This window comes from Alligator sinensis, unplaced genomic scaffold (genome assembly GCF_000455745.1).
Source record: "Alligator sinensis unplaced genomic scaffold, ASM45574v1 scaffold270_1, whole genome shotgun sequence".
Classification (NCBI taxonomy): Eukaryota; Metazoa; Chordata; order Crocodylia; family Alligatoridae; genus Alligator; species Alligator sinensis.
The window spans coordinates 1,241,303-1,252,597 of NW_005842364.1; positions in this window are offsets into that span (position 1 = coordinate 1,241,303).

Sequence of the window (11,295 nt, forward strand, 5' to 3'; positions counted from 1 at the left end):
TGCAGGGGGTCGGACTCGATGATCTATTGAGGTCCCTTCCGACCCTAACATCTATGAATCTATGAAACTATGAGGTGTATCTAGGTAACTCATTACGTGGACAGGCGCCCAAACGGAACTAATTAAAGCAGTTGTACGGTATAGACAGTCACTAGTATACATGGATAGAATGCACACACATAAGAACTATCTTGAGAGTATGGCTCTAAGATATATGCTTTCAGTTGTAACTTTCTCTTGTTTGTTCAGCAGCTAGCAGCTATTTTAAAGCTAGTCAGACATTTGGGATATTAAGTATTGGGAATGATGAAAAAATGGGTAGCATTAGATTAAAAGACAAATGAAGGGCTTTTATTTCATGTTCTCAATATTTATTCCATGGCTGATAAAATTAAAGTAATCTATGGAACAGTAATCATGCCTGTTCATGCATTATGAAGAAATAGATTCAACAAAAATATTCATTTTCATGTATCTATCAAAATATGCACTATGTATATGGTACATATAATAATCTGAAGTTCCCGATATGGACAGTATAAAATGTATTATTTTAGAAAAAGAATTTAGAGGGGTAATTCAGCAGAACTTAATGCAACATAGTCACGCTCTGTCACAACTATTTGGAATTATCACAAATAATTTCTATTTGAATTAACTAAGAAGAATGTTCATTCAATCCATTGGAAATTATAGTGGCCCCAGAATCAGTTGCATTAGTTTATTTAGGTAATTAATTGTCATTTTAATCTAGTCATGTAGCCACTGGTTGTTTGGAGAAAAAAATTAAGTTTATTCAATAATCTTTAAAAGTATCTCAATGATTTTATCTTGGAATAAAGATAGCAATTGACCGAACACAATGCAACAGTTAAATTGTTTAAAACAGTTAAATTCAGTTTAAAAACAAATTTAAATTTGTGCAAGACTGAAAAACATTCATTTAAAATGTATGGCCGTATTTTCTGCTTCCATCTCTCCACTGAAATCAGTGAAGATAAAAAGGGAACATTTGCCCTTAAGGTCCTAATTTTGCTATTTGATCTTTTCAAGTGGAGCCCTACAAAAACTGAAGGGGGTGGGGAAATCGAGAAAGAACTGAGCCCGCTAAGGTGCTGGTTCTCTTGTTAATATATCTGATCTTTTTTGGTGGATCCCTGAAGGCACAAAGTTCTTCTACATTGATTCCAGTGCTGTCTTTTTCCAGCCCTTTTTAATTTGACTCTCTTTGCCATCACTACAACTCTGAGTGACACATGAATCTACTGACCTCCAGGACTTTTTTAGAAAAGATGGATGGATCAATATCTAGCATTAGCATAATCTATTATAAAAGATTTCAGGCCAATAAATAGTATCAACTCTTACTGAAATATATATTTTATAATTATGCACCAAAATTATTTTTAAACCATTGGTGTGGGGGGTGGGGGGGGCATCAATTTTTCATCCTGTCTTGAAAATTTGCCTGGAAACTCATCTTCATTGAGCCAGACCCCTGGGAGGTTTCAATACATACACTTAATTTATATATGCAAAAATAAAGTCCTAATCTTGTTTTCCATTGGAAAAAAGGTTTTCCACCCTTTCTTAACTCAGAAACAGAGACTGTATGTTTCTACTGAAAAAAAAAACCAAACCAAAAATCAACCCTCCCCTCTGGGTTGAGAAAAGCATGGGCTATTTCATCAATATAAGACTTTTTTTCTGAGAAAATTAAAAATATGTGAAAATAGAGGATTTTTATGATTGTCTCCCATGTAAGGACTCTCACATTGTTTCCTATTGAAGTTGTTCCATAATTCTAATAAGTTAAAGAGACAGTAGGTGTACTTTACCTATCCTAGAAATTAAAATACATACCTAGAATTGGGGAGACCCAGGTGCAGTGAATGTGCATATATTTTAGATTAATCTATCTTAACATAAAAATATAAATATTCATTGGAGAAAGGACTAAAGCTCAGATACATCCTCTCCAAGACAGGAATTCTAACTACTAATTAGAGTCATGCTCAGTCTTGGTTGTTCCCATTCTTTTAGCCAACATACCTTGAAGCTCTTCCACTAACATGGGATAATTAAACAGGATTGATTGAGTGCTCCTTCTCCCCAGGAAAGTGTATAGCCTGGTGTTTAAGGAACTCTCTTCAGAGGTACTGCTATGGAGCGGCTCTCCAGGGGTGGCCGTGATGCCTCTGGTGGCTTTGTGACCATGCAAGCTCTGCCAAGGGGCACCCTCTTATCTTGCCTGCCAAATCTTTTTGGAGAAATAACTCAGGAGCTTGCCCATGGGCCTTCACTTAGTTCTGGTCCACTGAACCTTGCTTGATCTCCCTGACATGTGGGCCCTTTGCCGGGCCTCTCTTCAGTACAGTGCCGCATGAGGCACCTCAGACCTTATGGGCCAATTGCATGGCTCCAACCTACCCTTTACCCTGCCCCATGCCTCACAGGTGTTGCATTGTTGTTATGCTCTCTGTTGGGGCCTTAGCCTACTCATCCTCTGCCCCTTTGATATAGCTAGGCCTTCTAGACTAGACCCACTGTGTTGGGCCTGGCTTTGAGGCACTAGGCCACAATCTCCTCTTATTACTGGACCCCTGGCCCTTGTCTACTGCACCCCTTTGGTGCTAGGCTCTTTGGTCCCTGTCACTGTGCCCCTCTGACACTGGGCTCTCTGATGCCTTGCAGCTTGGGCATCTCTGGCACTGTGCCACTCTAGCACTGGGGCATTACACAATAGTGTGCCCCAATGAGGCCACCTCCTCCCCTATTAGCCTCATCCTGGTCCACGGGATCAAACCATAACAGAAACCTAATCCCCTGAGCTGTAACATAATACTAACAATAAAGGCAGCACTCAGTCCCTTTAGAAGGGCAAACTACCACCCTTAGGATATCATGCCCCTTACCCCTGATCACCTTAGAAGCTCCTAAAGTCTTACTGTACCTGGAGACAGCATGTAGCCAGATGCACTGGGCAATGCTCTGGTGCAAGAACTCTTTCTCCTGGCAGCCAACAGATAGAATGAGCCCAGCTAGCCCCCAGCCTGGGCGTATGTGCTCCCTGGGTTCTGACTCATTCCAGTTAGCTGACCACATGCAGGTACCAGCTAATTACCTTGTTTGCCTGTTGCTTGGGCAAACTGCAGCTGTGGAGTTCTGCATAGCCTGCCAGGCTCCTTTGCTAGCCTGTTTCTGCCCTTAAAGGTGCAGGCACAATTTAATGCTTAGCAACTGATAGACATGTGGGTTAGAATATCAGGGAAAGGAGCGAATGGAAACCACTCATCCCACATGCTAACAACTGCTTTAGCCACTGACACATGGAATTTAAAGTATGTTAAGAGGGAAGCCTCTTTTTGTGTGGATCCAAATCTATTAGGTGTGTTCTGAGCATGCCAACGCTGAAAACAAAATAGCTGAAGGAACACACCAGTTGTGAATTGTGACAGCACCTAGGCATGAACTTGGCAATTAGTTGCTTGCCACTATCAAGATGGAAGCAAATTTTAGCATGCCCAAAAGTAGACCCAGGGAATTTTGATGACAAAAAGTGAAGAGCCTGGAGGTTTAAGGCATCTCCAGCTTAGTTGTCAACTGAATCGTCTTTGCAAAACACTGTCTTGGACTATGGAACCAGAAGTAGATGAAAGACATTGAAATTTTGTCATAGTTTAGACTCATAGGGCACATCCAGATGAGCTCACACATGCCTCTTGTGGCTTCTCAAAGCAGCTTGAGATGCCGCAAGAGGCATGCTAGGAACTGAAAAATGTTCCCAAGCCTGGCCTGCCCCACAAGTGCACAGCTTTTCTGGTCCTGTCCAAATCCATGCACTAGCAGGGCAGGCCAGGCCAGGCTGGGTTGGGTCCATTCAGGCAGCATGATGGCTCAGCTGGCTGCTGTTGCCAGCACCCCAGGGGGCGGGTGGGAGAGGCAGGCATGTGGTGGCCCCTGCTCAAGCCCCCCCACAAACCCACTAACAAACCCCACATCCCCTGACACCCCCCACCACTCCCCACACACACCATATTCCCCCACACCCAGATCTGGGAAGCATCCAGCCATGCTGTGCCTGCTGCAGCACTGGCCCACCCCACTAGCACACCTTTGGACAGGACTGAGATGGCTCCTGCCACCACCCATGGTTCCTGTCCAAAGGCATGCATTTGTTGGGCGGGGTGAGCCAGGGTGGGCTGGACCCATTCTCCATGGGGTCAGGTGGCAATGAGCAGCCACAGGGCTATGCCTACAAGTGGGCTATGGCCCTGATGGCCTGGCTGGCTGCTGCTGCCAGTGCCAGGGGCTGTGTGCCACAGGGGATGTGTGGGGGGGTCATGTGACAGCCCCTCCTCAACCCCCCCCCACACACCCTGCATCAAATGCCCACCCACACACCCCACAGCACCCCCACATCCTCCACACCTCCCACATCCCCCTATCACACACCCAGCATGCCTAGCTGCCAGGCAGAATGAGACCTGCTGTCAGGAGCTGTGGCTGCATGGGAAGCTGTCCCCATATCCAGGTTAGTGAAGGGATCATGGGAAGCCCTAGCTTTTGTATGATAAGAAAACCAAAAGCAAACATCAAAGCATATAGTTATTTAGAATTTATTTTATTATGATGATAGAGTCACTGGTAGGTTGCAAAATTGCTTTAAAATTGTAAATATATAAATAAAACATTCCCAACTGATCTCTCTCTCTCTATCTCTCTCTCTCTCTCTCTACTGGTCTTTTATTTAATTGTGGAAGAACCTGGATTTTGGGGTATTTTAAAGAGTGAATTTGGGATTTTTTATCAGATATTTTGCAGGTTTTAAATAGGGACCACCAGAATTCCTGCTAGTGAGGCAGGTGGCAGGACCCAGGTGCAGATGCCTCTACTGCAGTGTTCATGCCAGAGCTGAGGTAGCCATGCAGTCCTTGTCCAGGTCAAGCCAAGGTGCAGCCTTGGGAGCCGCATGCTGTTGCAGGTGGCAGCAGGTCATAGCCAAGGCCATAGCCAGGAAGCAGCCCCCACTTCCAGACTGTTGGAGTGGATAGAGGGTGCAGGGAACTCTAGGTTAGGGATGCTTCAGTAGCTCAGCTGGCACAAGGGGCTAGTGTCCCCATATGCCAATTGGCCAGGCCCCAGAAGCTCCTGTCTATTTTTCTCATTCAATTACCATGGGCTAACTAGTAGCCCCTACTGTACAGGGGATCATGAATGAATGAAACAACATAATTCTTGGGACAATGCAGGCAAAAAACAGGACTGGAGTGTTGTGTGGGCCAAGGGGTCAAAACATAAAATGAGTGCTCCTGAGGAGGACACCATTCAGAACCCCCCGGGCCACCCCCACCATTCCTCAAAGGCATCCACAGAACTGATGGATGCCACCCAGTGGTGCTTCACTTGGGGGCATGTGTGGACCTGTGAGAGGAAAGCAGCCCTGCAGTTCCCAGACACCTTCCCAGCCAGACCCTCCTTCCTGCTGTCATACAGGGCCCACTTGGCCAGGGCTAGAAGTAGGTTAACTAGGAGGTCCCAGGACTTGGTGGGGCTGTGGATGGGGTGTCCAAAAATAAAAAGGTAGGGGGGTAAAGATCAACCACAACATTGGAAAGAGGTTCTGGAAGTGGAGGGGATACAGCCTGGCACACTTGAGTGTCATGTGCACCAGGGTCTCACTCTGCCTGCAGAAGGGGCAGGAGACTGGGGTGTTGGTAAAGCCTGCCACATATACACCCATGGTGATGGCTCCATGGAGGAGCTGCCAGCTGAGAGTGCCAATGTAAGTGGCTGCCTGGCAGAAAATGTCTGCCAACTCTGGGGACTTTGCAGGGGTGTGCACATTCAGAAGATTCAGGACCAGACCCTGTGCTTGGACTTGGAGGTGCAGCAGGTGGCCTGGGACCACCTCAGTGTCCTGGAGAATCTCTGGCTCTGGGCCTGAGGAGAACAGCGTGGCCACACCACAAGTGGTGGCTGAGAGGTGACTAAAAAAGACCCTGCCTCCCCACTCCAGATGCCAAGTAGGCTCATTAACCGGAGTTGTCAGGGTCTGCTGCAAAAATACCACAGGGTACCCAGCATGAAGAAGGAAGGAGAGTACCTGGCATCTCTGTAGACCCTTCCTGCAGCCGTGGACATTGAGGGTTGGGATCTTAAATAATCGTATGGCTGGGGGGGGAACTAGACGGGTCAGCATAGGACTTGCATGCCTCACCAGCCAGTGTGGGGTCCACTGGCTCATGCAGGACCCTCCTATAAGCACAGAGGGTGTCTACAAAACTGCAGGCCTGCTTATAAATCTGGACATTGCAGCTCTGGGGCCCCTTGCCTTCCTTGCAGTGGTGAGCATGCTGTCAAAATCTCTCCAGCAGTCCAAGGTGAGATGCACCTTATGGCAGACCGCCAGGTGTACTTGCGGTCAAGAAATACAAGTAGTTTGCCCCTGGAAACCACCAGGACCAAGAGGTCCACAGGCTCTATGGAGTTTGCCAGTTCTTGGGCATCCTCCTCCTGGTCCTAGGGCTGAGCAGGCTCCTTAGGCACTGTCTGAATCCCCCAGTCCGCTAAGACCCAGACTCTGGTTGGAAGTGGGAGAGCTCTGTAGCACCTCAGGACAGGGGTGGGGGTAAGGATAGGGGTAGGGCTCCCTCACAAGATGGCAGGGTAGAGCTGGAGCTGCAGGGGGTCTGCATGGGTCCCCTGACAAGATCAGCTTGTTGATCAGGGGACCCACCTCGACCCCCTGTGCTTTGGAACCATGGGACAGCCTGGTAGTGAGATTTTTTTCCGGGAGGACACCCATCAGGCACCAGTGGCATCAGTGCCTGTCTTGGGGTCTTGGGAGAGGGGTCCTTCTGCCTCAGGACTCACTAGGGTGAGCCCCAGGGATCCTGTCTTCCATACCAAGCTCTGACATCACTTTTAACCTCCCCAAAATAGAGGTTTCTGAATAAAATATTAACTTTAGAGGTAGGGTCAGCAGCACTGCTGTAATAATCAATAATGTCTCTTACCCTCTTTTGATTATTATTCAGAAGCATCAAACCTAATTTATTATATTTTTCAGAAATATTTTGCTGACTCTGGCAAGATAAAGTATATTTTTTGCAAAATATACCAGGAAGATGCCAAGAAGATGCTGCAGAGTCTGAGAAAAAATGATACAGCCACACTCCTTCATTGCATTCTGTTTTTAACCTTGATGCATGAGGACATCATGTTAGAATGCCTCTATTAACCCATGCCAAATAATCTTTTTCATTAATTTAGGCCCACACTACTGTCAGTAGGAAAATGTAAATATCAGCCTTTTTTTCTAGCTTCTTATTACTCTGAACCTGATACTGCTCCCACTGAAGAAAATGGAAGCTTTTCTTTTATTTTAATTGAGGTGGGCTCATAGTACTTGTAATTTTATAATTTCCATGTTAATGCAGAAAAACAGTAACCCCATTTAAATGCATTGCTGAATATTAGAACTCCTGCTGATAGGATTTCATAAAATAAAAGTTTACATTTTCAAAGTAAAGTATCAAATATATATGACATTCAGATTAAGCAATTCAATCCAGGCTTTTCTATAACTGTTAAAATCATATAATTCTATTCAGATAAAATTCACTTTTGCACATTTAAATTGCTCTAATAGTATACAAGATCTTTTTAATGCATATTGTCAGGAGAGTCTGCAATTACTGGTTGCACAATTATTGGATTATGGGTCACTTAGTGTGGGTGCATGGATGGATGTGCTCATACTCACAAGTATTTATTTTTTTTTATTTCTCCTCCTACTACTACAGGGTTAAGAATGTGAGAAGATTATGCTCACTGAGTAATTTTCCTAAAGAAAAAAAATGGTGTTGCCTAGCAATTCCATTCTATACATCATAGGTATAAAAGATCACTCTAGTGCTTCTAGATGTCCGCTCATTCTCTTCATTTAAAGGGTCCAGACAGTTGGCATTTAACCTGTTCTCTACCATACTACATAAGGAGATAATATAGCTATAAAATTTAATTCCAATGTATCAATGCATTAAGGCTTGTGTTGAATCTTAAGTATGCACTTAAGTGTCATTGCAGTCATGCTTTAGTGCTTTGTTGAGTTACGACCTAAACATATTATAGTATTGACTACATAATGATATGGGTATATTTAGAGATATCCCAAAAACATATACAATGTCATTCACAATGTTCAGATTCAGATCCCTAACTGGCCCAGTTGTTATATGATGACTTTGCTAAATGTTGTCCCTGATCACCTAGAGCCTGTTCTTAAATGTAGGGAATCTTTGGAGTCAACCGGATCCTTTCACAACCTAAGTCAAGTGGACTGCTTTGTAATTGGAGACTTTGGTTAGCTTTGGTTCAGGCCTATAAGATTTTTTTTCCGTCTCATGTGGACTCCTCGGTTTAACAATAGAAGAAATGGAAGCCATCACTAGTTTTGCAAATAGAAACCTATCTGGAAAAATTTAGTTTTGTGCCCTTCATTGTTATTTTTTTTAATATTTGTGCAAGTGTCTAGCTATTCTACATGATGGCATATAACTTATTAAATAGCACTAGTGTCATAGTATTTAAAGGGTTATAGGCCCTCCAGTTCTATCTTTTGAGTGACTCTTCCAGATATGGGTCCCTAATTCCTTTTCAAATCTTGTAAACATATATTCCAGGGGCTACATTTTCTGTTGGATTAAGTCCACTGAAGTTGACAAAACTAAGTTAGCAGAGAATTTAATGGCAAGGTTATAGGCATCCTTGGGTACCTGTACACGAGTGCAGAGGCTGTTCCGAAGTGCTGTAATTATTAGCATATTGAAGCAGACTCAATTAATTGAGTCTGCTGCAGTGTGGTAATTACCACACACCAGAAGCCTCCTGAGTCTTGTGTATCAATGTCCCGATGCTTCAAAATGGTAGTGGGGGTGCTTTAACAAAAGTTTATTAAACAAGCTTTAGTTCAAGTGCCCCCATTGCCATTTTGAAGTGCAGGGATGCTGATACATGAGATCCTGTGGCACTTTAATTAGAGCAGGCCATTCTCATTAAAGCATTATTCCTCCTACCCCGACAGCATGTGCAAATGTGTCCATTATGTTCAGATAAGAAAACAGCTCAATGTGATCAATGTGGTTCATTGATGCTATTTGATTGTTTAAATCTCTTGCATCTCACCATCAGTTTTCCTTCAGGTGTTTGGATAGAACTTGCTATACAGATATATGAGAGGCAAGTATTTTTGGGGGGGATGATATTTTTCTGGGACCAATTACATGGTTGGGATGAAGTTAGACAAGCTTTTCAATGCAATGCTTCATCAGGATACATAGATATATAGAATATACATATATTATACTATTTCAACTGCCATGTTTCATCTAGTTTCCCAAGGGATGCTATTTTGGGAGAAATAGCTTCTACTTTAGTTTTCAGCCATGTTAGATCTCTTAAACTGAGGCTATATTATTAATTCATTAACTCAGGCATTTTGTGCGTAGGTTTCCTTGCTTCATGGAAAAAGGTGGCAACAATGGCAGTTATTGAATTTCCCTTGCTAGCTTGGATTTATCACTTCTATTCTTTCTTTTCAGCATCAATGGACAGTTTTAGAGAGCAATAAATGTATTTTCCATTTTTGCCCTTGTTTACCTTCCAAATGTTTTAGTCCACTGCTCTGATATTAGTTACATGTGAGGCAGGTATTGTAAAAGAACAAATTCTCAGGAGTTATGTAGATAGTTATTATACAGAGATTTCTGCCTGGCTTCCAACAAACTGCTAACCTTCTCCCCTCTCTGTTCTTCATCTTAATTTTGGTTTTGCATTTCTACTGATGAGAAAAATGTGAATATACTAAATAGTCATATATTGTAAACATAGATGCACAACTACATTTTGCTTTTTGAACATATAACAAGCTGGTGTTAATGATTGTTATGATTGTTATTTCCAGGTATCATTTGCACATTTCTAAAAGGAAGAGGATGCACAGATTTGGAGGTGGTCATACTAAATAGCTTATTTGTATTCAGCCTTTAGATCAGAGGCAAAAAAAACCCTACAAAGAGCATTTACGTAAAATGTTAATTTGAGTATGACAATTTCACTCCATATAAATATATATAGTCTTCTATAAGCCACTTAAGATGCCTGTGGGTAAGGCAGACAGATATTTAAACTGACTAAATGGCAATAGTCATCCTACTGATTTCAATATTAAAGGTATCATTTAAACCAATTTAAGTATGCTTGCTCATTTTTCTTGGTAGAAGCCAGTTTTTGGCTTTTCACATCAATTAATGCTTATTATATTTATGAGGCAGAATTTGTGTTTAGTATCTGCTCAGCTGTTTGCACCTCATTAAGATTTGTTAAAGAGTTACTCAGAGTACTTTACCTCCAATAGTAGGCAATGCATGGATACTAATAACAGAGCAGTGATGGTAGTTTTATTTATTTATTGTAAATAAATAAATAAATCCTTGTAGGATGCCCCCAAAAAGCTGAGTGGATTAAAGTAAAAGATAAAACCTCAAAGAAAAAGAGAAAAAGTGAAAAACAGAAAAAAAAATAGAAAAATTATGGAAATGGAATAAAATATTAAAATAACAAGGTACAATAAAACAAACTGCCCCCACTAAAACTCTCCAAAATTCAAAACCGTACCTTCTCCTTTCTGCTCCCCTATCTCTGACTAAGGAATTTCTCCCCACTGCCCAGCCCAACCTCACTTCCCAATCCACATTCAATACTTCCATGCAAATAAAAAAATTCACCCCCACATATTTCTTCTCATCCTGTCCCACACCCTCTAACAATTCCTACTAAGCCATACCTCTCTATTTCAAAGTGGGGGCGGGGGGGAGAGAGAGTGTATGGCTGTCCCTGAAATCTGCTCATTAACCCCTTCTCCATGACGAAACATATAGTTCAGCTATTGAAATATATATATGAAGGTGAAGGGGTGTTTATGTGTGTTAGATAGATAGATAGATAGATAGATAGATAGATAGAATTAAGGAAAATGATATAATTCACCTAAAGCCCTATTATACCTTCATGATTTTGAAAGAGACTAAACAACTGCATCATGAATGTGAGAGTTGCAAAGAGAGTATAGGAACACAAGGTTAATATGAAGTCTTAATAATGCAAAAAACTACTTGGTAATAATTATTTTGATAGCCTTACTTTTTCATAAATATAAAAATAATAACCTTAGATATATTACTTAGATATATTATTCTGAGAAATTTAAAAAATGTTTAGGAATCCTGATTT